The sequence below is a fragment of the Bubalus kerabau genome, chromosome 3 (assembly GCF_029407905.1).
Source record: "Bubalus kerabau isolate K-KA32 ecotype Philippines breed swamp buffalo chromosome 3, PCC_UOA_SB_1v2, whole genome shotgun sequence".
Classification (NCBI taxonomy): Eukaryota; Metazoa; Chordata; class Mammalia; order Artiodactyla; family Bovidae; genus Bubalus; species Bubalus kerabau.
Window position 1 is genome coordinate 4686414 of NC_073626.1, and position 25759 is coordinate 4712172.

Below are 25759 nucleotides of genomic sequence, written 5' to 3' on the forward strand. Positions count from 1 at the left end.
CTGGAGAAGGCAATGGCACCCCGCTCCAGTACTCTTGCCTGGAAAACCCCATGGACAGAGGAGCCTGGTAGGCTGCAGTCCATGGGGTCGCTAGGAGTTGAACATGACTGAGCAACTTCACTTTCACTTATCACTTTCATGCATTGGAGAAGGACATGGCAACCCACTCCAGTATTCTTGCCTGGAGAATCCAGGGACGGGGGAGCCTGGTGGGCTGCCGTCTATGGGGTCACACAGAGTCGGACACGACTGAAGCGACTCAGCAGCAGCAGCAGCAGCTTTCACCTTCATCAAGAGGCTCTTTAGTTCCTCTTCACTTTCTGCCATAAGGGTGGTGTCATCTGCATATCTGAGGTTATTGATGTTTCTCCCGGCAATCTTGATTGCAGCTTGTGCGTCACCCAGCCCAGCGTTCCTCATGATGCACTCTGCATAGAAGTTAAATAGCAGGCTGACAGCACACAGCCCTGACGCGCTCCTGTCCCATTTGGAACCAGTGCTCTACATGTGAAACTAACATGATATTGTAAATCAACTTCATTTCAATTTAAAAAATGGATGGAATTACTATTGTTCTGCATCCCATCAACATTTTTTTTTTTTTAAAGAAGTGGCTTAGATGTATAGAACAGTCTTATGGACTCTGTGGGAGAGGGAGAGGGTGGGAAGATTTGGGAGGATGGCGTTGAAACATGTAAAATATCATGTGTGAGATGGGTTGCCAGTCCAGGTTCGATGCACGATGCTGCATGCTTGGGGCTGGTGCACTGGGACGGCCCAGGGGGATGGAGTGGGGAGGGAGGAGGGAGGAGGGTTCGGGATGGGGAGCACATGTATGCCTGTGGCGGATTCATTTTGATATTTGGCAAATCTAATACAGTTATGTAAAGTTTAAAAATAAAATAAAATAAAATTAAAAAAAATAAATAAATAAAAAATAAAAATGTTAAAAAAAAAAAAAAAACAGAAACATACTCACCAACATAGAAAACAAACTTATGGTTACCAAAGGGAAAGAGATGGGGGAGGGAGGGGAGGAAGAAGGGCGGCAATTTAGGAATTTGAGATTAGCAGATACACTCTACTATTAATACAAATAAAATAAACAACAAAGTCACACTGTATAGCATAGGGAACTATATTCAATATCTTATAATAACCTATAATGGAAAAGAATCTGAATAAGAGTATATATATGTGTTGACATGCATAAATAAATCAGTTTGCTGTACACTTAAAACTAACACAATATTGTATCCAACTATACTTCAATTAAAAAAACTTTATGTGTATGTAAAATGACAAAATAAATAATTTAACCATCAAAAAAAAAAAAAAAAAAGAAGTGGCTTAGAGATGCTGTTGGTGGTGGGGATGGTGTGGCAGGGTGGATGAAGCCATGTGACTGCGGGTTTAAAGGGCCTGGGGAAAGAGAGGTGGGGAACATCCAGCATTTGACAATGAAAAGAGTGAGGAAAATAGAAATAGATTAGAGGCTGTGGTCACTAACACGTCTCAGAGGTTATTCATTGTTGTTTAGTCAGTAAGTCCTGTCCAACTCTTTGTGACCCCATGGACTGCAGCACACCAGGCTCCTCTGTCCTCAACTGTCTCCCGGAATTTGCTCTAACTCATGTCCATTGAGTCAGTGATGCCATCCAACCATTTCATCCTCTGTTGCCCCCCGAGGCTAATGTTTTTCCTGATTTTTTTTTTCTTGAATAAATTTATTATTGGAATATAATTGCTCTACAATGTTGTATTAGTTGCCATATATATATATCCCCTCCTTCTTGAGCCTCCATTCCACCCCACCCTGAACTTTTCCTAATTTTAAAATCCCAAAGAAAGACTTTTTTGAATTTGCTTAATCTGAGATAATTTTGGAAATACATGAAGTTTGGCAGCAACTCCAGAATACTTTCATTTTAGAGAACCCAGTCGATAGTTCAGCCCAGGCTCAGCAGTTGTAGCACACTGGCTTAGTTGCTCTGCAGCCTGTGGGATCTTCCTGGACCAGGGGTCGAACCCATGTCTCCTGCACTGGCAGGTGGATTCTTTACCACTGAACCACCAGAGAAACCCCTTAACTGCCTCTTTAAAGGTCCTTTCTGCAAACACAGTCGCATTCTGAAATAGTTGGGGTTAGAACGTCAATGTATGAATTTTGAAGGGGAGGACACCGTTTGGCTCTTAACACTAGTGACCATCACATGTGGGTTGCAGAGCCAGCTGGTGCCCTAAAGCAGCGCTGCCCACCTCCACTGCGAGAGTGGTCCAGGGGGCACTGCTGATCTCTGCCCTCAGCCCTCTCCCTTTCATCCTCTCCATGGTGACACAGGCCTTACGCTCCTGGAGCCTACATGTGAGCTGACTGCTCATTTATCCTGGGTGGACTCAGCCTATCTGAATCATCTCAGGGCCACTCCTGTTTCTTTCCTTGCTCACTGGTCACTTGAACTTAAAGACATTGAGTAAACTGAGAGCTCAAAGCCACGGTGTATATAATAATGTTTGGGGTGTGGGAGGCAGACAGGGAACCTCCCTGAAAGTCACAGTCTCCGTGGTCCTCTGGGTGAACCAAGGCCTGGCTGGGATGGAAAATGCAGGCCAGAGGGAGCCTTTCCCTGGGAGAGCTGCGCTCCTAGAGAGACATCCTGCTGATTCTGAGTCGTTTCTGAGATAGTGTGTCAGCTCAAGTTTTTTGGGGAATTTGCTAATGACACGGTATCTCTATTAAATAGGTCTATAGAAAGGTAAAAATAGGTTGAACATCTTCTAAATAGCTCTGGCTCCCAGAAAAGTGGTCACAGAGCAGTCAGTTCATTTTAAGGCAAAATAAAATGACTCTTCATCACCCCAACCACCCTGGTAATTCATCCCAGGACAAACAAGACATCCCCCCACGAAAGAAAAGGCAAACGCTGTTCTTGCCTGGATGGCTTCAGAAATATGCTTGGATCGGAGAGTTCCAACTTTTCCGGGACTGATTCTTACAGAGCCTAACCCTTGTGGTTTTTTGGTAGGAGGTAATTTCTGAGCTGGTTATGATTTGAAGGCGCTGGCCCACAGCTCAACTCTGCTTAAATTGGAACAAGATGTCACCAGTGGTCTCGCTTCCACAGCAGACACTTGAAAATAGACTCTCGTCGGACAGACGGGGTCAGGCCATTCCATGGAACTCTTGTTAGTTTCCATGGCTGGAAATGACACCCGCCTCCTGTCACTGCGCTTCAGGCGCCCTGCACCGTGGAGGAGTGTGAGTTGTTGTTGGTGTTTTTCTTTTCTTTTTTTTTAAGCCATGAAGGCAAAGGCAAAGAATTTTTCATAAAAACAAGTGACAAATTTCACTCAACTTTCTGACACATAAAAGGAAAAAATTAGTTTCTGCTTTGAAGCTAACCAGAAACAAATGGGACGGGTTCTCCGAAGGAAAAGCTGGAGTTTAGTTATGATACATCTCCTCCCAGAAATCTAGGAAATTATACATACTGTACCCTCTGTTTATAAGAATATGAATAACATGATTGTGTTCACAGGGTCAAGTGCAGTTCAGACGAGAATTTACTGCTTCGAAGCAGCAACAGCATGAGAGGCGGGCAGAGCTGCTGTTAACCCCTTCTGCACCCGATCCAAATACCTTTCTCTTATGGGGCACAGATGGAAAGCTCCTTGAAGCCAGGAAACATGTCTTCAATGTCTTTGAATGACCCCTCCTCACATCCAGCACGGGACACGGGAGTCCCATGCTGTAGATATTCCAGGGAATGAGTGACTCCCATTTGATCAAGGAGAGAAGTTGTGTTTGCTTTTGGAGAAACACGAGTGGTTTTACTAGAGCTACGTTGTTCTGAGGCCCCTGCGGGCTGAGCGATTGAGGGCCATAAGAATCATGGACTTATATATGTGCGTGTGTGTGTGTGCTCATGTGTGCGTGCTAAGTCACCTCAGTCATGTCTGACTCTTTGCAACCCTCTGGACTGTAGCCCACCAGGCTCCTCTGTCCATGGGGATTCTCCAGTCAAGTACTGGAGTGGGTTGCCATTGCCTCCTTGAGGGGATCTTCCCGACCCAGGGATGGAACTCACGTCTCTTACGTCTCCCGCACGGCAGGCAGGTTCCTTACCGCTAGTGCCGCCTGGGAAACATATATGCATATGTAAGCATATATAGCGGGCTTCCCTGATAGCTCAGTTGGTAAAGAAGCCGCCTGCCACGCAGGAGAAATTTTCCATTACGATCTAGCCCGGGAAGTCCGTCATGGTTTCCTGCGCGATGCAGCAGGACGTTGCTGTCCATCCATCAGATTTTTAAACTGGTTATAGTCGCTTTGAAACGTTGTGCTAGTTTCTACTGGGCAGCAAAGTGAATCAGCCTCACATGCACATATAGCCCCGCTTTTTTGGATTTCCTTCCCATTTGGGTCAGGACAGAGCACTGAGTAGAGCTCCCTGAGCGATACACTGTGGTCTCAGTTATCTATTTTATACGATATTTTATGCTGTATTTTATATACAGCACTGTATATATGTCAACCTCAATCTCCCAACTCATCCCACCCTCCTTCTCCCCCCTTGGTGTGTTTATCCATTCTAGATGTGATAGTTTACATTTACTAACCCAAAACTAAAAAGTAATAATAATATTTTTATTTTTATAACTATTTTTAAAACGTATAAGTTATATATATATGCATAACTGAGCCATCTTGTTGTACAGCAGAAATGAGCACAGCGTTTTTCATAAATCAACTGTGTGTGCGCCTGGTCTCTCAGTCGTGTCTGACTCTTTGTGACACTTTGGACCGTAGCCCACCAGGCTGTCCGTGGAGTTTTCCAGGCAAGAATACTGGAGTGGGTTGCCATTTCCTTCTCCAGGGGATCTTCCTGACCCAAGGATCAAACCCGTGTTTCCTGTGTCTCCTGCATTGCAGGCGGATTCTTTACCAGCTGAACCATTGGGGGAAGCCCCTACATCAACTATACTTCAATTAAAAAAAAAATAAGAAAAGAACCACGAGCTTGCTCTAAGTCCAGCCACTCCCTTCCACATCTCCCAGTGGGTTGGCATAGGAGCAACTGTCCCAGCATCCCCACCACCGTGCCTGCTGTGTGCCCGGCTCCGCACTAAGGCTTCCCAGGCCTCCTTCCCACCCACCCTGCCAACCACCCAAGCATGGGCACGGCGTTCATCTTGGAGATGAGGAAGGAAGGGCCCAGACAAGCGAGGCAGCTGGCCTGAGATGGCAGAGTAGGAGCCACGACCGGGAGAACACACACTCGGTCTGGTCTGCGTCCAAAGGCCACCTCATCGAGCCGCCCTCCGAGATCCTCCCAAAGGGATGGACCTCTGATCCTAAAGCCAAGAGGTCTGAGACATCAGGTGGTCACAGCTGGGGACCCTGGGAATGAAGTCAAGCCAGCGCAGGGGCAATGGGGATGTGGGGCAAATCCCAGCCTGTGACCCACTCCTCACTTCCCTGGAGGGCTCTGTTTCAAACAAGGGCATCCAGGGCAGCCCCCAGCAGCAGACCCACCCAAACCCGCCGAGGCATTAGGAGATGTGGGCCAGAGGTAGATGCGGAAGGAGCGGGGGCGGCTGCTGCGCCCAGAGCCGCCCCAGGGTGGGGAGGACGGGGTGGGGAGAAGGGAGGAGGAGGTGCTGGAGTCCAGCCCTGGCCCTGCCCTTGGGCCTTGGTGGGAGGAGGGTGGGGTCAGCCAGGGAGGACTGTTTACGGGCACCCCGGGCCTTTAAAGAGCTCCAGATGATGGCGCTCTTCTTTCTCCCCTAGTTTGAGGCCCCTCTGAGTCACTGGGCCAGTCCAGCCAGCTGCAGTCCCCAGGCTGCGGTGGGGAGGGGACTTGGGGGCCAGCGGAATGAGCCTGCAACTGGAGTCAGAGGAATCCAGCTGTGGGCTGCACCAGCTGTGGGCAGATTACTTAACAGCCCTGGTCCTCCTAGAGGGTAAATCCTGCCCACCTGCCAGAACTCTAGCTAGAGGGGTCCAAGGAGCGGAGGTGTTGAGAGCTACACCTGTCATCTATGAAACATTTGCTGAATGTTAGCTCCTCTTTGAAACTCACACGCTCTCTGCCCCCTAGTTAGGGGACTGCTCCGTGTGCGACCTGTTTGGGAGGCTGGGGACACCTGCCTTTGGACTGGAGAGCTAGAGGGGAGGCGGAAACATTTTCTGTCCTTCTCTGCCTGTGCTTTTAATGAGGATCTTTGTTTGAGGGCACGCGTGCTGAGTCGCTCAGTTGTGTCTAACTCTTTGCGACCCCATGAACTGTAGCCTGCCAGGCTCCTCTGTCCGTGGGATTCTCCAGGCGAGAATACTGGAGTGGGTTGCCATTTCCTTCTCTAGGGAATCTTCCCGAGCCAGGGATCGAACCCGCATCTCCTGCATTGCAGGAACATTCTTTATTATCTGAGCCTCCAGGGAAGTCAAGTGTACTTCAATTTTTAAAAAATGAATAGATGATAGCCCGTGTGGTGAGCTCGTACTGGTCCGCTTGGCTAAGGTGGAATGACATTCCTCAGGACCCCCTTTCCTGCAGGGTTCTGGGCTAGGACGGACCCCAGGAGACACTTACGTGGGGTCAGAAAGGTGAGAGAGGAGCTGCAACCGTGTTTGTGTCCAGATGTCCATCTGTACAGGGCCAGTGGGGGCCCGCATGGCCCCACCTTGCAGGAAGGAGGACTTTGTCCCCACTGGCCTCCCTCCTTCAGCCTCTCTGGCTCCTGGACCAGGGGAGTGGGCATCTCTCTGATGAAGAAGGCCAGCCTCCTGGAGGCATCCCCAGAGGCAGGGCTGTGAGAGGCCAGCCTGGGCTCCACTCAGCCTTCTGCGCTCCCAGCGGACCCCACTCCATGCCCACCTTTCTTTGCCACCTGCCCGCCCTCGGGACTTTGGCCGCGATTACACTGTGCGTCCAGCTCCTGCTGGTTGCTTGTGGAATGGATCCCTTGTTCTGTGTCACTCCCATGGTTCTCCACCTCTTCTTGAAAATCAACAGGTGACTAGTCAAAGAAGTCGAGGAAAATGGTCTAGGAGGAAAAGAAAGAGCAGAGTCGTGAGATGGCAGAGTCTATGCGAGGAACACGGGTGGCTTGGTGTCTCCGGAAATAAGATGAGAGGCCAGGAGAAGACGAGACTAAACTGGCCAGGCCATGGGAGGGACTCCAATGCTACGCAGGGAATTTGGCCAATACGAGAAACAAGGAGGGAGGCTTCTCCTCGGGTGATAAACGGGCTTTGGTCAGTTTCTGTAATCCACTCTATGTGTTGGTCTCTGAATAATGTTCCTTGTGACACGTCTGCTTTAGCATATGCTACTCGCTTTAAGGAATGCTGTTATTTACTGTCAGATCACAAGACTAAGGGAACACGTATTCTGTGGGGCTAGGGAAGGTCACGATGTCTAACAGATAAACCGAGGATTTCAGGGGCTTTACAGCACAAAGGAGTCTTCTTGTTCACATCACGCTGGTCAATGGCTTTCCTTGGTGGCTCCTTATCACACAGTATCTCAGGATTCCAGAACCCTTTGATCTCCTGACACTGCAATCTTCAATGTGTGGTCTGCGAGATGGCCAAAAGAGAGGACAAGATTATGGACAGCCTTGCTGGGGACGGGGGTGGGGCAGTGGGTCAGTGGCCGGGCGTGAGCTTCCGAAACGTGGGCCGGGGGAGGAAATAAGATGCGACCTGCTCAACGGGTAGCATTGTATCTGCTGTCCTTATCAGCCGGGAGATTTTATTTACGGCTCCATCCCAGTAACAGAGTAACTATGTTAGCGCATAGTTGGGATCTGTGAGCTTTTTTTCCATTACCCAGTTTAGATTTTCTATTCTTATTTCCTTGTCTCTGTATATTCATAGAAAAAAAATAAATTAACTCCAGTGTTCACATCACAACTGAATGCTATTATTTGAGCCTTTAAAATGATTCCTTTTATGTAGATGGCCTAGCCCTCTCTTTTTTTTTTTTTAATTATTTATTATTTTAGGCTGTGCTGGGTCTTCGTTGCTGCGTGGATTTTCTCCGGTTGCAGCAATCAGAGCCTACTTTTCATTGTGGTGCACAGAGTCCAGGGCGCACGGGCTTCTGTAGCTTCGACATACGGACTCAGATCCTCCCAGACCAGGGATTGAACCTGTGTACCCTGCATAGCAATGGCACCCCACTCCAGTACTCTTGCCTGGAAAGTCCATGGGTGGAGGAGCCTGGTGGGCTGCAGTCCATGGGGTCGCTAAGAGTCGGACACGACTGAGCGACTTCACTTTTACTTTTCTCTTTTATGCATTGGAGAAGGAAATGGCACCCCACTCCAGTGTTCTTGCCTGGAGAATCCCAGGGACGGCGGAGCCTGGTGGGCTGCCGTCTATGGGGTTGCACAGAGTTGGACACAACTGAAGCGACTTAGCTTAGCTTACCCTGCATTAGCTGACAGATTCTTAGCCACTGGACCACCATGGAGATCCTGAGCTGACCCTCTCTTCATAAACAGCCTTTTTATGGGAACACGTATGGAAGGATTGCTCTCTAGAACGTGCTTCCTTTGTTCTCTGGAATGAACACCTGGGTCCTGGGGATTGTCGGGGTTAGAGAATATCAGCTAACAAAAGTGTGTCGTGAATGATTTTGATGATTAGGGAAATAAGGAGAAAATAAGCTACCAGGATCCAAGAACATCGTCATCCCTTCTGCTCGAAAACACAGGCAGGATATCACTGGTGTTTGGATTTACACGTTTGAATGTGTTTCCCTGTAGACACAGTGTTACAAATGGTGGTGAGGTGTACCCCCAAGAGAACCACCAGTCTTACACTTTTCAGGCATGTGATGGATAAAGTAAGTGAAATCAAACCATTTGTAACACTGATTGTTGTATGACAACTTCCAGACACAGGACTTACACTGTTGAAAAAGGTCCTATTCTTTCTGATACTCAAGTGGTCCCAACTGACAGATTGTCATGGCATGCTGTCTTTAAGGCCAGAATGATCAAGCACTGGGAAAACTAGAAGATACCGCACAAAATACCATAATGTTCTAATTTTCCTGTAGAGAATTAAATTTCCCTGTCACATGCTCAGTCTGATGGCTAATTTTATGTGTCAACTTGATTGGGCCATGGTATCCAGATATTAGGTCAGCACCAGGCTTAGATGTTGCTGTGAAGGTGTTTTTTAGGTGAGTTCACCATTTAAACCAGTAAACTCTGAATAAAGTGGATATCTCTCCGCCATGTGGGTGGGCCTCGTCCAAACAGTCGAAGGCCTTAGGAGAAAGGGACTAGTCCCTGAGAAAGAAGGAATTCTGCCTCTAGATGCCTTTAGACTCAAGCTGCCACATCAGCTCTCCTGTGGGTCTCCAGCCTGCTGCCCTGCCCTGCCAATATCAGACTTAGCAGCCCACATAGTTGTATGAGCCAATTCTTTAAAATAAATCTCTGTGTGTGTATACCCTATGGGTTCTGTTTCTCTGCAGAACACTGACTAATAGAGATATATTTTCCAAGCAAAGGAAAACAAATAGTATTTACTAATTTGCATCTAAAATATTTGGGATTACACATCCACAGAATGTTCTCTGAGAGATACTGACCCAGTTGATGAAGGAACCTGATGCTTCTTGTTGATATCTGTGGTCATCTTCAGACTTCTAATTTCTTTAAGTCCCTTACAGGGTGCCCCACTTCTGCATTCTCTCCTGCCCAAACGCTCTCAGGCAGGAGAACTGATAATCCAATGGTAAAGCCGAGACCATTCACTCTTAAATCTATGAGGAGGATTGTTCACACTTTGTGCAAACTCTTTTTTCAACTCTAATAAGGGATTACACTCAGGTTAGGTACACATGAGATCTCTCCTCAGAAACAAAGGAAATTACTACTGCTGCTGCTGCTGCTGCTAAGTCGCTTCAGTCGTGTCCGACCCTGTGCGACCCCATAGACGGCAGCCCACCAGGCTCCCCCATCCCTGGGATTCTCCAGGCAAGAACACTGGAGTGGGTTGCCATTTCCTTCTCCAATGCATGAACGTGAAAAGTGAAAGGGAAGTCGCTCAGTCGTGTCTGACTCTTTGCGACCCCATGGACTACAGCCTACCAGGTTTCTCCATCCATGGGATTTTCTAGGCAAGAGTACTTGAGTGGAGTGCCATCGCCTTCTCCAGAAATTACCACTAACTACTGTTAAATGGCATTTGGCACACAAGCCAGTAGAAGAAATGAATATTTAAAATACGATGGAGACTGCCTCTGACCTACCCTTCTCGGTCCAGGCTTGGCTGGCGTTCTGACACTCTGTGTGATGTCCCATGGATGGAAAACGGCTTGGTACTTGAACAAGAAGGCTCATGCAAAGAACAAAATGTCAGCTTTAGGAAGGTGATTTGTATTGCATAAGATACTGCTGCTGCTGCTGCTAAGTCACTTCAATTGTGTCCGACTCTGTGTGACCCCATAGACGGCAGCCCACCAGGCTCCCCCGTCCCTGGGATTCTCCAGGCAAGAACACTGGAGTGGGTTGCCATTTCCTGCATGAGATACTAGTTCCTAAGTAATGTGGCAGAAGGAAAGAGATCCTGTCAAAGAACTCAGGCTGTTTAGGGAGCGGAGCTGGTGACAAGTCTCAAATCATTCACCTCTGTCAAAGGAATTAACATGAAACAGAAGCGAGAAGCCGTGAAGAAATACATGAAACAGAGGCTAATTTCCAGATGTCCTATCTAAGATACATCCTAAGAAGCATCTCATTCTTTTCTGTATTATGTTAGAAGGCAGTGAGTTGGAAAAGAGTAAAAAAGAAAAGGGCGATTAAAAAGGTGGCGGAGGGGTGGCAAAGAAGGGCCAAGTTAGGAGTTAACATCGTTCAGATCATTCTACGACCCTCTTTTTCTTTCCTTCTTTTGGAAGCTGGGAAAGTGGTGTGCATCTCCCAGGTTAGAATGACCTGTTGGAAACCTCTTCGTGCCAGAAATTTGAGTCATAACATTATCCGCGTTAGAGACACAAGCGACAGAGAATGCAGTTGCACCCAGGAGTGATAGCAGAGGAGTAAACGTGAACTCAGACAGAAGCATCAGCGAAGATTCAAAACCAGGACTTTTCTTTGGGAAGGCACAGTTGAGAGCAGAGAGGGAAACAGAAAGGGAATTTGCACATGCAGAGAAACTATGGTGAGTTAAAAACAGAGGGAATCAGGTCTCCCGGTGTGAGAGCTCGCTGTGTGGGATCTCGGCTGAATGACAGTCTACTCTCTGCCTTTCTAAAGACAATGATAACTATTTTCATTTGCAGACTTATAAGGCAATCCTAAAGGAAATCAACCCTGAATATTCATTGGAAGGACTGATGCTGAAGCTAATACTCTAATACTTTGGCCACCTGATGCGAAGAGCCAACTTGTGAGAAAGACCCTGATGCTGGGAAAGATTGAGGGCAACAGAGGATGAGATGGCTGGATGGCATCACCGACTCAATGGACACGAGTTTGAGCAAGGTCTGGGAGATGGTGAAGGGCAGGGAAGCCTGGCCTGCTGCAGTCCATGGGGTCGCAGAGTTAGCTGCGACTGAGCGACAGCAGCAAGGCGGTGTTCCCTGCCCTGGATATTTAGCACACTGGCTGGGTTGCTGCAGGCTCTCCACATGCAGCTAAGACATCAAACGATTTCCTCAAGAGATGTTCTGAAATTAACATGAATATTGTGCCTTAGGATCCCGTTAGATTGCCAGAATTGCGTTCTGGGCATCTTGTTCTCAGTTGCGGGTGTTTCTTTTTGACTGTGTCCCTGCGCAAATTAAAAACCTTCCCAGGTCCCTGTTTCCTCCTCCGTAGGGTTGACTAGATGGTCTTTCCATTCTTTCTGGCATTAAAAATTCTGTGATTCTGTGAAACTGATTTCTAGGTACCCAAAACTTGAACTACATAAACCTTATTTTACAATTCTATCAAATTCAACCCTGAAGATTCAAACAAATATTTATTAAGTACCTGGTATGTGCAAGGCACCACATGAGCTGCTGGAGGTATGAGTCTGGGAGTATGGAGGCCTGCTTTCGCTTCAGGAGCAGACCTGCAGGAAGGGTGGAAGTAAATACCGGAACCTTCCAGAATGCTTTTTAATAGTTTACATTTATTTATTTGCAGGCCTATCTATAACATACCAGGGGCATCAGATTAATTTGTTTTTCAAACTTTAAACCTTTTATTTTATATTGGGCTATAGCTGATTACAAGACTTCACTTGTGACTCAGCTGGTAAAGAATCTGCCTGCAAGGTGAAGATCTGTGTTCGATCCCTGGGTTGGGAAGATCCCCTGGAGAAGGCAACGGCTACCCACTCCAGTGTTCTGGCCTGGAGAATTCCATGGACAGAGAAGCCTGGCGGACTACAGTCCATGGGGTCACAAAGAGTTGGACTCGACTGAGCGACTGAGCACCATAGCGGATTAACAGGCTTGTAGTTCCCGCTGAACAGCGAAGGGACTTAACCACACATACGAATGTCTCCATTCTCCCCCAAAACCCCGCTTCCATCCAGGGCAGCACGTAACACTGAGCAGAGTTCCATGTGCTACACAGTAGGTCCTTGTGGGTTATCCATTTTAAATATAGCAGTGTGTACATGACCATTCCAAACTCCCTAACTATTCTCCCCCTTGGCAACCTAAGTTTGAACTCTAAGCCTGCGAATTTCTTTCTGTTTTGTAAGTAAGTTCATTTGTATCATTTCCAGAACTCTTGAGGGAAGCCTTATACCCTTCTTCTGTAATGGTGAGGGGTTTTTGGAACTGGGGAAGCAGTGGTGTGTTGAAAGGAAAGTAGCGTGGAGGCTCTAGGGGTAGATAATTCACACATCCCCAGAGATGGAGGAGACTTTCCCTGAGCAGGGAGGCTCAGAGAGCTTTTGGAAAAGATAGAGCGTGTATTTTTAAGATTATTATTAATTTTTATTGGACTACAGTCGCTTCTAGCGTGTCTTGAGCAGGATTTCAAGGTATGTATAGAGAAACAGGGATGATCAGGTGGAAGTGGTAAGTGTGGGCCATTTGCAGATGGCATTGAATGCAGAGCACAGAGACTGCACTGAAAGGCCTCTCAGCATTTCTGAGGGAGGGTGCTGGAGGATGCTTTGTGACAGAGAAATCAGAAAACAAGACGAGAGATGGAGGAGCAGGAGCTCAGGAGGGGAGAAGGTGGGGAGGCTACTGGCAGCAGAGCTTCCTTCTGTTTGCCCGCGGCCATTAGGGCATGCGTGGGCATGATGGATGAAGAACCAGCGTGGATGCGAAGTCTTTGGTACCCAGACTCAGGGCTTCTGAGGCTGCCTGCCAGGGTTCAGCCAGGGCCCCCCCTGAAAGCAGCTTTCCAAGCCTGCATTGGACGCAGCAGCCCACAGTTGGGGAATTCTGCTTCCCCCCGGCTGACCCCCCATTGCTGTATTTTTGGGCTGTTTCACAGTAGTTTGGTTCATATCTCGATGAAATAGCTCTGAAGGGAGTGACTGTAGGTGATCCGTTTTTTTCCCATAAGGACGCATTACATCATAACGCAACATTAGAAACAGGAGAACCAGAGGTCCCGCTGGCTTTGATTGTTGACTTGGTTGCCTTTTTTTTCTTTTTTAAAATGTTGTCTTTTTATATGTTAGGGCTTCCTTGGTGGTTCAGATGGTAAAGAATCCACCTGCAATACAGGAGAATGGAGTTTGATCCCTGGGTTGGGAAGATTTCCTGGAGAAGGGGATGGCTGCACCCACTCCAGTATTCTTGTCTGGAGAATCCCATGGACAGAGGAGCTTGCCGGGCTACAGTCCATGGGGCCGCAAGGAGTCAGACATGACTGAGAGACTAACACTTATCCCTTTATAATTTATGTGTTTTGGCTGTGTTGGGTCTTCGTTGCTGTGCGGCTTTCTCTAGTTGCAGCGAGCAGGGCCTACTCCCTAGTTGCGGGGTGCAGGCTTCTCCATGCGGTGGTGTCTCTCACTGTGGAGCGTGGGCTCTAGGCACACAGGCTCAGTACAGCTCCTGGGTTCAAGAGCACAGGTTCAGGGGTTGCGGTGCATGGGCCTGGCTGCTCCATGACATGGGGATCGAACCCAGGTCTCCTGCAGTGGCAGGTAGATTCTTTACCACTGAGCCACCAGGGAAGCCCTTGACTTAATTGTTTTTTTTTTTTTTTAATTTTTGGCTAGCCTAGCTGGCAAAACAGATGAGGTTGAAATCTATATTTTTAGCTATTCATCCTAATCATACTAATTGTGTGATCATTGGTGGCTCAAATGGTAAAGAATCTGCTAGTAATGTGGGAGACCCGGGTTATTCTATTAGAAAGACGATCCTGTAAGGCATTCCAATTCTTGTTTTCTTTACTTCTTTTTAACCTGCCTGCTCATCTCTTTGGATTGTTGGTTTAAGCAACTCCAAGTATTTGGTGTGCCTGCTTGAAGGGGCAGCCCGGGAAGTTCATACAATAAGGGCGGAGGGTAACAACCCTTAATAAAGAGGCTGAGGACTTGGATCTTGTCTCTGGGATGCTTCTCTGGGTTTGGGCTCTGCTGTCCTCCCCTCGCTCCCCGAGCACCCTCCCCTTGCTCCCCGAGCCCCCATCCCTTCTGACTGCATCTGCATAACTGACCCCTCCTCCATCTAATCTTATTTCAGGCCATTGAGTCACTAACAGGCCTTTTCTCATCTTGCTGCATTCTTTCTCAGGGTTTTGCTCTCTCATCTTTGGGAAAGTTTCTGTGCATTCATTTGTGTGTGTGTGTTTTGCTGATGTCTTAGTGGACATAATCCATTTCTATGGAGCTTTGGTGTATCCCATTGTCATTTTTAAAAAAATTGGAATGTAATTTCTTTACAGTGCTGTGTTGCTGCTGCTGCTGCTAAGTCGCTTCAGTCGTGTCTGACTCTCTGCGACCCCAGAGACGGCAGCCCACCAGGCTCCCCCGTCCCTGGGATTCTCCAGGCAAGAACACTGGAGTGGGTTGCCATTTCCTTCTCCAGTACATGAAAGTGACAGGTGAAAGTGAAGTCACTCAGTCGTGTCCGACTCTTAGCGCCCCCATGGACTGCAGCCCCCCAGGCTCCCCCGTCCCTGGGGTTTTCCAGGCGAGAGCACTGGGGTGGGTGCCATCGCCTCCTCCGGCAGTGCTGTGTTAGTTTCTAACTAGCATGTGAATCCAACCATGTGAATCAGCTCTACCTGCACATACATCCCCTCCCGCTGGGGCCTCCCACCCCCTACCTGACCCCAACCTCTGGGTCATCACAGAGCACCGAGCTGAGCTCCCTGTGCTACAGGCGTGTACTCAGTTGCGTCCAATGCTTTGAAATCCCATGGACTATAGGCTACCAGGCTCATTTGACCTGGGATTTGAGTTGTCATTTCCTTCTCCAGGGGATCTTCCCTACTCAGGGATTGAACCCATGTCTCCTGAGTCAGCTGCATTGGCAGGCAGGTTCTTTACCAGGCCACCTGGGAAGCTCCATGCTTCCCACTATCTGTCTATCCATCCAGCTATCCACCTAGCTTCTTATCCCCGCAGCTTCCTACTGCCTTACACATGGTCGTATATATATGTCAACACCACTCTTTCCATTTGTCCCACCCTCTCCTGCATTTGTGTTTTTGCTAGACAGTTTCTATAGGAATCTTTCTTTTCTGTACCGTTTTTTTTCCACCACTTTTATCTTCATTTATACAGTCTTGCCCTTTACAGACTAAACAATGGCTTATTCATTCTCCAGTTTTAGATGTTTGGATCTCTTGATACACATGTCAGAACAGATGTTTTCATGCCAGTGTGACTGTCAAAGGTAATTCAGCTTTGTTGGCAACCCTTATTTTAATGAAGTTTGGATTTTTTTTTGGCTCTCTTTCCCACTTGCGGCCTTTTACTCATTTGGAAATATAATATTCACTCTATGGCAGAATTATAGGTTATCCCCCTGTGGTTGGTATCTTTGCTTCTAAAGCTGACTTTCTAAGTTCTCAGTATGTTTGAATGTGAAAAAAGCTTAGTTTTTGGTAGTTAGTCTTCTAAACAGTTGCCCTAGAAATGATAAACCCAAAGTTTCAGTACAGTTAACATATTGCTCTATCTGGTAGATAACTCAAACACTCACACACACCACAGTGTGAACCTTATGCTCAACAGAGAAAAAATTCTGATGCACCAAAGGGGAAAAACCCAAGCAAAGATAAAAGGCAGACCAAAAGCCTCTTCAAAGCAGGGCATTTGTGCAAAGTTGCTAAATTACATATTTGGGGCCCCAAAAATGTTTGTGAAAAGTGCTCTGAAATTATTAGACCACAATATTCCTTTCGAGTCTGAAAAACATTTTGAGATCCTGTGACACGGAGCGTGGAGGCTGGGCTTGCTGAGAAAGGAGAACGGCCTGTGGCATTGATGATAGGCGGGGTGACACGGGAGTGACTGAGCTGAGGCTGTGTCTGTGGGTGTGGTGGGGGCCGGGGGTGCCAGAGTGAATGGGATGGGGCTTATGCCAGAGAAAGGAGATGGAGATCATTGCATGCTTCAGGGGAATTCTAGAATTTTGCATGTGACTGTGGGGGATGCGGGAAGGAGAGGGGGAGTGGGCGGGGGGCCCGTGAGGTGGGGAGGCTTCCAGGTGGTCTCCATGGATGTTACAGAACCGTGAACCAGAAGACTGTCTCTTCTCACGATCCTCTATGCCGAAATGTCGATCCGACATCCATGCAACACTCATTCAAGAGTTCATCTGCCTTAAGTACAATCATAGGCTAGACCCCAGTTACAAAAATATATCAGACATGGATCTGGAGCGTGGTGTGCTTACTGCCTGCTTGGAGGAGGGGCATGTTCCACTTGTGAATGGAGAGTCTCACAGCTCGCCTAAAGGAGCCAGCCATAACTCTGTGTTAGCACTTCTTCTGATTTTTTTCCCCAACTTTAAGATTATAGCAAACAATTAAAAATTAAAAATACCTTGTGGGCCAATGATTTGTGGCCTCTGATTTAAACAATTGGAGCTACGGGTACACTGGGTTCTTCTGGTTCTGCCCCTAACGGGCTAGTGATAAACAACACACTCAACTTCTCTGGACTCCACTGACCTCGTCTATAAGAGCAGTAAGCTGTACAGGAAGGACTCGAGAGTCTTTCCCAGTTCTACAATTCTATGATTTCCATGTCTCAAGTGAAAGTGAAGTCGCTCAGTCATGTCCGACTCTTTGCGACCTCATGGACTGTAGCCCACCTGGCTCCTCTGTCCATGGGATTTTCCAGGCAAGAATACTTGAGTGGGTTGCCATTTCCTTTTCCAGGGGATCTTCTGGACCCAGGGATCAAACCCAGGTCTCCAGGATTGCAGGCAGACTCTTTACCGTCTGAGCCACCAGGGAAGAATCTATTTAGATTTCCGTGTCTAAATGGACTTCTAACCAATTTCCACCTGCAAAAAAGGGGAGGAAGCACAGAGACCGTATCTCTCATGCTCCTCCTTCTGAAATGTGTGGTGTCAACAGAGGGATGCCAGCTCTGGGGGAGTTCATTATGGCGACCAGTGCTGGCTAACTGGGTCCTAAGACAGGCTCAGGTTTGGGGGCTACCATGATGACCTTTTGTTTCCCTTACCCTCTCCCATGCTGTGGTCAATAAGGGAGGCAGGGTGGTGTCATGGGATTGTTTAGACAGATGTATGCTGGAATCTCAAATCTGTTTCTTTAAAAAAAAAAACACCAAAACCAGCAACGTTCATTTATTGATTTATTTGGCTGCTCTGGGTCTTAGCTGTGGCAGGGGGATCTTCAGTCTTCATTAGGCATGGGGGCTCTTTAGTTGTGGCACGCAGGATCTTTAGTTGAGGCACGTGAACCCTTATTCACTTAGTTGCTCATGTGGGATCTAGGTCCCCGACCAGGGATCGAACCAGGGCCCTCTGCTTTGGGAGTCTTAGCCACTGGACTGCCAGGGAGGTCCCTCAGATCTATTTCTAAATGATGGTTGTGATTGGGAAAGTCATTTCCCCAGAGGACCTGATGTCACCAGCTGTTGAGCTGGAAAAGACAGTGTCCCTCCAGTAAGAGCTTGTAGACTTCCCTCTGCCCCAGGAAAGCATCTTAATTCTTGTACGCATGTCTATTTGTTTTTCTGTTTTGCCTGGAGGGCTACAGAGTTTAGCAGAAACCAAAGTATCTGGACCAAATGCATTTAATTCTCATAAGAATTGCTTTGACTAAGTTGTGATTGAATGCCCCAGCCTCAGCTCTGTTTTTTTTCCCCTCCCCTTCAAAATGACTGTTCAGATGGCGGCTCAGGGGGAGCCCCTGTGAAGTGGGCTGGAGGGCTCACTGTGGGTCACCCCTAGGGTCCTCACTGAACTTTGGCTTTGCTGGACGAGGTGTGCGTGCAAAGGCAAGAGCTGAACTGTTATGACCAATAGAGAGGATGTTTGGAGGCTGTGGGTGAGGAGGCGGGCATTGGAGGGGATGGGAGGAGAGGAAAAGTGAGCTGAAGGGGCACTGGAGAAGAGTCCACAGATCGGATGAGGACAGTGAGAGCTAGCCCACAGTTGGATGAGACATTGCCCTGTGCTCGGTAATGTAATCCCTCCCTTCATCTCCTTGAAAAACCTTCAGGAAAATCAACATCACTTGCTAATGATGTTTTTTTGCTACTTTTTTTTTTTTTTTAATTTGGCCACATCAGATCTTAGTTGCAACATGCAGGGATCTACTTCCCTGACTAGGGATCAAACCCAGGCCCCCTTGCATTGGGAGTGCAGAGTCTTAACCACTGGACCACCAGGGAAGTCTCTGATTTTTGCTACTTTTTTGATGTGAGGCATCAATTTCAAGCTGTGTGGGGTGAGCGGAGGTCACCTGACCAGTCCAGCCACCCATGGGTTACACTGATAGAAGGTTCCCCATAATATTTTCTCACCAAATATTATCATCAGGAAACAGTACTTCTTGCCAAATAAAAGTGTATGCTTCCTGCTGTGGAACGAGAACTATATGACCCATTGAATGTTTTGTTTATTTGTTCAGCTTTGGCTAAACAAGGTTAAAACAAAATTTAGTGCTCAATTGTGTAATATCACTCATTCCTGGTACATTCCTTTCTCTCTCTCTCTTTAATTTCTGACCTCTGTTTCCTATGTTTATTGTCACTGTTTATCTTGAATGTTTTAAAGACAACTCAGATTAGTGTTTTCGACCCCTCAGATCATCGGTGGAAGCCAAGAAGGGTCTAGCCCACAGCCATCCACTAGAACCTTCTGTGATGATGAAAACGTTCTCCCTCTGTGCTGGACGCTTTGGGTACCCACTAGCTACATGTGGCTCTTGAACATTTGAAATGTGGCTAGTGTGACTGAAAAACTGAATTTTAAATTTTATTTAATTACCTTAAGTTTAATTAGCTACCTGGCTGGTAGCTGCCCTCTTGCACAGTGCAGATCTGTTTATAAATTAACAAATGCTTCTGAACATCTGAAAAGGGGTCCTTCTTAAGTTTAAATGTTCTTTTTTAAAATAAGACTGATATATTTAGAAAAATCTTTTTGTGTAATAAGGAAAAATTACTGTGTTGTGCTTATGCAATGTGGAATTATAAGGTTTAAACCCCATTTACTTAAAAAATAACAAAATTAACTAGTACTTTTTTTTTTTTTTTTTTACTGGAGCGTTATTAGTTCCACTATCAATTACATCTAAACTTCTACTAAATGACTGAAAATATGCTTGTCTAACCATCAGAGCTGGCTGATAATTCTTATTTTAAATAGGTAGTTTGTGGGAGACAACTTAAAAAAATAAATTTTACTTCTATTTCTTGACCTGGGTTGTGTTTATACAAGTGTTCTCTTTATAACTATTTATTTAAAAGTTTTTACATACTTTATGTACTTTCCTGTATCTGTTAATTTTCATAGTAAAATACAAAAAAAAAATTGAAGGTTATTTTTTTTCATGTCAAAAGTCATCACATGATGAAACTGTAAAAGAGCCCATTTTGTAGAATGATTAAGAAAAAACCATGGGGAATCTAGAAATAAACCCAAGAACAAATGTGGATTTATTATATAATAAAAGTGACATCTCAAGTCAGTGGAGGGGAAACATGCATTGCATAAGAGGTTGTTGTTGTTTGGTTGCTGAGTTGTGTTCAACTCTTTGTGACTCCATGGACTGTAGTTTGCCAGGCTCTTCTGTCCATGAGGTTTCCCAGGCAAGAATAGTGGAGAGGGTTGCCATTTCCTTCTCCTGGGGCTCTTCCCAACCCAGGGATCGAACCCAGGTCTCCTGCTTGGGAGGCAGATTCTTTACCACTGAGCCACCAGGGAAGCTGACATAAGAACAGTCCCATCCCTCCAATGGCAGCTGAGAGCCCGGGGTGTCCTGTGCTTTGGGCGACAGTTTGGCCCCAAGTATATAACACGATGCATTTGAATTCATATTTACTGGAATCAAATAGTGCCATTTGAATTCACATTTTTTCCAATGGAGTTTTTAAAATAAATGTGTTGGGCGTACGGTTTAGCTATTCAAGATCAAGTTATGTCATTTACATTCCAAATACTTAAGAGCAGACTTTGCTCTCACATTTCCCCAAGAAGTCTCCATCACTTTCATGTTGCATGAAAGTTGAAAAAAGTAAAACTCTCAAAAGGTTGTAAAGCTGGAGTGGGAGGGACATCAAGTGAAAGTGACTTTGCTGTCGTTCAGTCGCTCAGTTGTGTCCGACTCTTTGCGAACCCACGGACTGCAGCGTGCCAGGCTTCCCTGTCCTTCACCATCTCCCAGAGCTTGCTCAAAAAGTGACTAGAGAAACCTAAATTTAAAAATTCACTTCTGGGGCTTCACTGGTAGCTCAGTGGTGAAGAGTGCACACGGGTCCGATCCCTGGTCCAGGAAGATCCCTCATGCTGCGAGCAGCTAAGTCCACGGGCCACAGCCCCTGAGCCTGTGCTCTAGGGCCTGAGCTCGGTACCCAGAGAAGCCCCCGCAATGAGGAGTCCCCGCTCTCTGCAACTAGAAAATGCCCGGGTGGCAATGAAGAGCCAGCACAGCTGAAAATAAATAAAAACAAAATCATTAAAAAACACACTTCTGGAAAGAAGCGTATTAATCTTAGGAAATTTTTTTTCCCCTTTGACCTGCAGATTTTAATTTCTTTTACTTCATTTAAATCTTAGTCTTTGAGATCCTTCCCTTGTCACATCCAAATTAATTCTAGGTGAATTTTGCCCAGGAGAAAATGATGTAAAAAAAATAGAAAACACCGGTCAAGATTAAAAAATAACCTTTGAGTGGAAAAGAGCTTGCTATAAATTCGACTCTAAGCTTAAGAGAATCTCTTTGTAGCCGCAAACTTTGTAAAGAAAGTAAAAGCACAGACTTATCTACAACCTAGTGATAATTGACAGTCTGATTTCCATAAAACACAAAGGGCTCTTTCAGATGAGCTTTTAAAATATTAATATCAAAATGAGGGAACTTCCCAGGTGGTCCAGTGGCTAAGACTCCGTGCTTCTAATGCAGGGGGGCTGGGTTCAATCCCTGATCCGGAGACTAGATCCCCCAGGCTGCAACTAGGAGTTCGCACGTCACACATGAGACCCAGTGCAAATAAATAAATATTAAAAAAATATTAATACAAAAATGAGCAAACTGTCTAAACAGGCCATTCTCATGAAAAAAATACAAATGGCCAGTAAATATAAGCCAATGAATATTTATCAAGTATTAAAGAAATTCATTATGAAAGATCGTTATTTTTAAGGAAGTAGAATACTTTCAATGGCCTGCAGAATTATATTAATGCATACTATTTCTTTCTCAATTTTAAACTTACTACGTGTGCTACTAGTAGAATCTTGGGCAAATATTTTCTGTAAACATGAGCTTTTTACCAATTAGAACGGCTTTTTACAAAAGACAATAAGAAGTGCTTGCAAGAAGGCAGGACAATGGAATTTTCATTCATCGCTGGTGGCAGTGCTAATGGTGCAGGCACGCTGAAAAAAATTTGAGTGTAAAGTTAAGTGTATACTTACTGTGTTGCTGCTTGTTCAGTTGTTAAGGCATGTCCAACTCTTTGCGACCCCACGGACGGCAGCACGCCAGGCTTCCCTGTCCACTATCTCCTGGAATTTCCTCACATTCATGCCCATTGAATCAGTGATGCTTTGTATTCATCTCATCCTCTGCTTCCCTCTTCTCCTTTTGTCTTCCATCTTGCCCAGCATTGGGGTCTTTTCCAAAGAGTCGGCTCTTTGCGACAAGTGGCCAAAGTATTGGCGCTTCAGTTTCAGCATCAGTCCTTCCGATGAATATTCAGGGTTGATTTTATTTAGGATGGACTGGTTGGATCTCCTTGCAGTCTAAGGGACTCTCAAGAGTCTTCTCCAGCACTGTAGTTTGAAACCATCAGTTCTTTGGTGCTCAGCCTTCTTCTTCTGGTCCATCTCTCACATTTGTATGTGCTGCTAGAAAAACCATAGCTTTGACTATACAGACCTTTGTTGGCAAAGTAATGTCTTTGCTTTTTAATACACTGTCTAGGGTTGTTAATAGCTTTTCTTTCAAGGAGCGAGTGTTTTTCAATTTCATGGCTGCAGTCAATGTCTGCAGTGACCTTGGAGCCCAAGGAAATAAAATATGTCACTGCTTTTGTTTTTTTCCCCATCTATTTGCCATGAAGTGATGGGACTGGATGCCCTGATCTTAGTTTTTTGAATGTTGAGTTTTAAGCCAGCTTTTTCATTCTCCTCCTTCACTCTCATCAAGAGGCTCTTTAGTTCCTCTTCACTTTCTGCCATTTGAGTGGTATCATCTCCATATTTGAGGTTATTGATATTTCTCCTGGCAATCCAGTAATCCCACTCCAAGGTATTGACCCAAGAGAACTGGAAACATTTGTTCACATAAAAACTTGTCCATGATTGCTCCAAACTGGGAACAACCCAAATGTCCTTTTTCTGGTGAATGGATAAAACAACCGTGGTACATCCAAATACTGGAATACTACTCAGAATGGAATAATAGGGAGAAAATTACTGGTTCATGTAACAACATGGATGAATGTCAAATGCCTCTCGCTAAGTGAAAGAAGCCAGAATCAAAAGACTACATTTTATGTGGTTCTAATTATATGACATGCTTGGAAAATGCAAAAATTACAGGAACAGATCAGTGGTTGCTGGGAGTTGAATGGGCGGGATGGGGTCCCCAACTGGGAGTTGAAGGAGCAGTTTGAGGAGTTCTTTGGGGGAGGTGAGAACCGCTCTGCATCTTGATAAAGGGGAGTGCCTGACTTCATGCATTTGTTACACTCATAACAGTGTACACCCAAAATAGTGAATCTCCACATATTAAAAAGGTGAGTAAAAAGCTAATGTGTTTCTAAATTAAATGTTGGATCTAAAATAAAATGACATCTTTTTGTTCATTTTTTGACTTAGATTTAATTACCCAGACTCTTTTCTGAGGGTGAAATAAATGTCTTCTAGGTTGATGTGTAACATATGTATAAAAATGCACAAGTTGTAAACACACAGCTTGATTATGCATGTCAGAACTCTCATGCGTTTAACCACCACCCAGATCAAGAGAAAGAGCGTTACCAGAGGCCCCTCCTCTACCCGCTTCCTCTTTTCCAGAAGGAACCAATATTCTGACTTCTAACGCCGTAGATTAGCCTCGCTTGCTTTTGAACTTCATGTAAACAAAATCATACCGTACTGAATATTGCACTCTTAATAGGCTTAGTCATATTTCAAACTAGTTTTCTACCTAATTACGGGTGAAATGAAAGTGATAGTCGCTTCAGTCCTGTCCAACTCTGTGTGACCCCATGGACTGTAGCCTACCAGGCTCCTCTGTCCATGGCATTCTCCAGGCAAGAATACTGGAGAGGGTAGACGTTTCCTTCTTCAGGAGATCTTCCCCACCCAGGGATCGAACCCACGTCTCTTGCATTACAGGCAGATTCTTTACCATCCGAGCCACCAGGGAACATAGGCCAATTAACAACAAGACTGGACTGGGTAATAATTACTATGATTTCTTATAGTATCCAATTTGAGGCTGTGAGTTGAGAAAATAGAGAAATACTTTTTGTTTGAAATACATTTTTGGCCAACCAAAGTAACCATCTTCTTTTTAAAGTGGGAAATGTACATGGTACTATTCCTTATGGTCTCTAGAATTATATTTTTCTCCAGTATTATTTTCCCAAGCATGGACAGACATCAGTCTTAAAATTGGCCTGATATACAGATGCTGTCATGTGATAGCTCCTTGGAACTTTACCAAAGGATGATCTGTGAACCTCTCTTGCTTTGTTCTTTTGCGATCATGCTTGACTTTAGCTCAGCTATATTTAAAGTTGTGGGGAGAAGAGATTTCTTGAAAAGGACGGCACCAAAGTCTGTTCTAAAATTGAATATTTGGAAACCTCCAGTAAAAGTAAATCCATGTGGCAGGTCTGCTCCCAGCTTGATTCTTGCGCGATTGGCTCCAATATCCTTTATGAATTTAATGAGTGCACGCACAATCTTGCATGTGCCCTTTGTGGTGGAAGTCAATTATACTGGTTTTGTTTTTGTTTTTCTTTCCAGTGAGAGAACCTGGAGTATCACTTCTGAGTTTCTGGGTTGGGGCAGGTTTTATTTTCTTAGCAGTAACCACATCACGAAAGGGAGAAACAAAGCAGTCGCTGACAAAAAGAAGTCTTGAAAAATAATATCAGTAACAAATACTAACTTTGAAGAGTTCAATGCGTTCGCCAACCAACTCAAAGCCTGCATTAAATAGCACACTCTTAGATCCTTCTCACAAAGCCTGATGGACCAGTTGCTGTTTCCACTGTTAGAGGTCACCCATAACCACACAGCTCAAGGGAACGGTGTCCCCCAGCTGGGCGTGACCAGCGGGGGCCCAAACCACCCTGGATTCCTTGGTTCTGATAACTCCCAAAATACTCCAAGGGTTGGCCTTTGTGAACAGGACTCAGTCAGAAGACTCTTCAGCTGTATCCCCTCATTTCCTCTCTCCATGATGTTGATGAAAGTTGCTCAGTTATGTCCAACTCTTTGCGACCCCATGGACTGTATCCTGCCAGGCTCCTCTGTCCATGGGATTTCCCAGGCAAGAATATGGGGGTGGGTTGCCATTCCTTCTCCAGGATCCATGAGAGTTTTAATGCAAATAAAATGTTTTGTTGTTGCTGATTTCTGAGTCTTGAGAGTATGGAACAATTCACATATGTAATCATAAATCACTCCCAGAGGATTCAACAAATGTTGGCACTCAGGGTCAACAATTAAAATCAAAGAGTCTTAGTCCTTTCCACCTGGCAAATGAGCAGCTGGGCTCAAAGAAGAGACACACTTGCCCAAGATTCCATTGGTAATCGGTGGCAAGGATGGCTGGTATCTTGGAAGACTCTGGTTTTCCAGGCAAGCCCTCTTTCCTGTTTTCCTTATTCTCCCAGAATATACTGAAGTAGTTTAGGACTATTGCCGTGGAAGTCTGCAGATCTGTGTCTCAGGAATTCTAGTTGAGATGTTTAGTTAAAGGGATTTATGGGGCCATGTCAATGGATAGTCTGAGGGAGGGTGGACTTTGGGAATGGTTTGACTTGGCAGCTCTGTGGTGTCTTCTGAAACAAAGCTTCTTTTCCATCTTTCCATTTAGCTGTCGGGGGTGTCCTCTGTGTGGTCATAACCCGGCTGTCAACAACTCCCTGGTT

At 45.8% G+C, this 25759-nt stretch overlaps 1 non-coding gene across 1 annotated transcript; it reads right to left on the reverse strand.

Moving 5' to 3' along the window:
- Window positions 1-18737: 18737 nt before the first annotated feature.
- On the reverse strand, window positions 18738-18811 carry TRNAG-CCC (transfer RNA glycine (anticodon CCC)). Its single transcript has one exon. It is a non-coding gene; the product is annotated as a tRNA-Gly (tRNA).
- Window positions 18812-25759: the final 6948 nt, after the last annotated feature.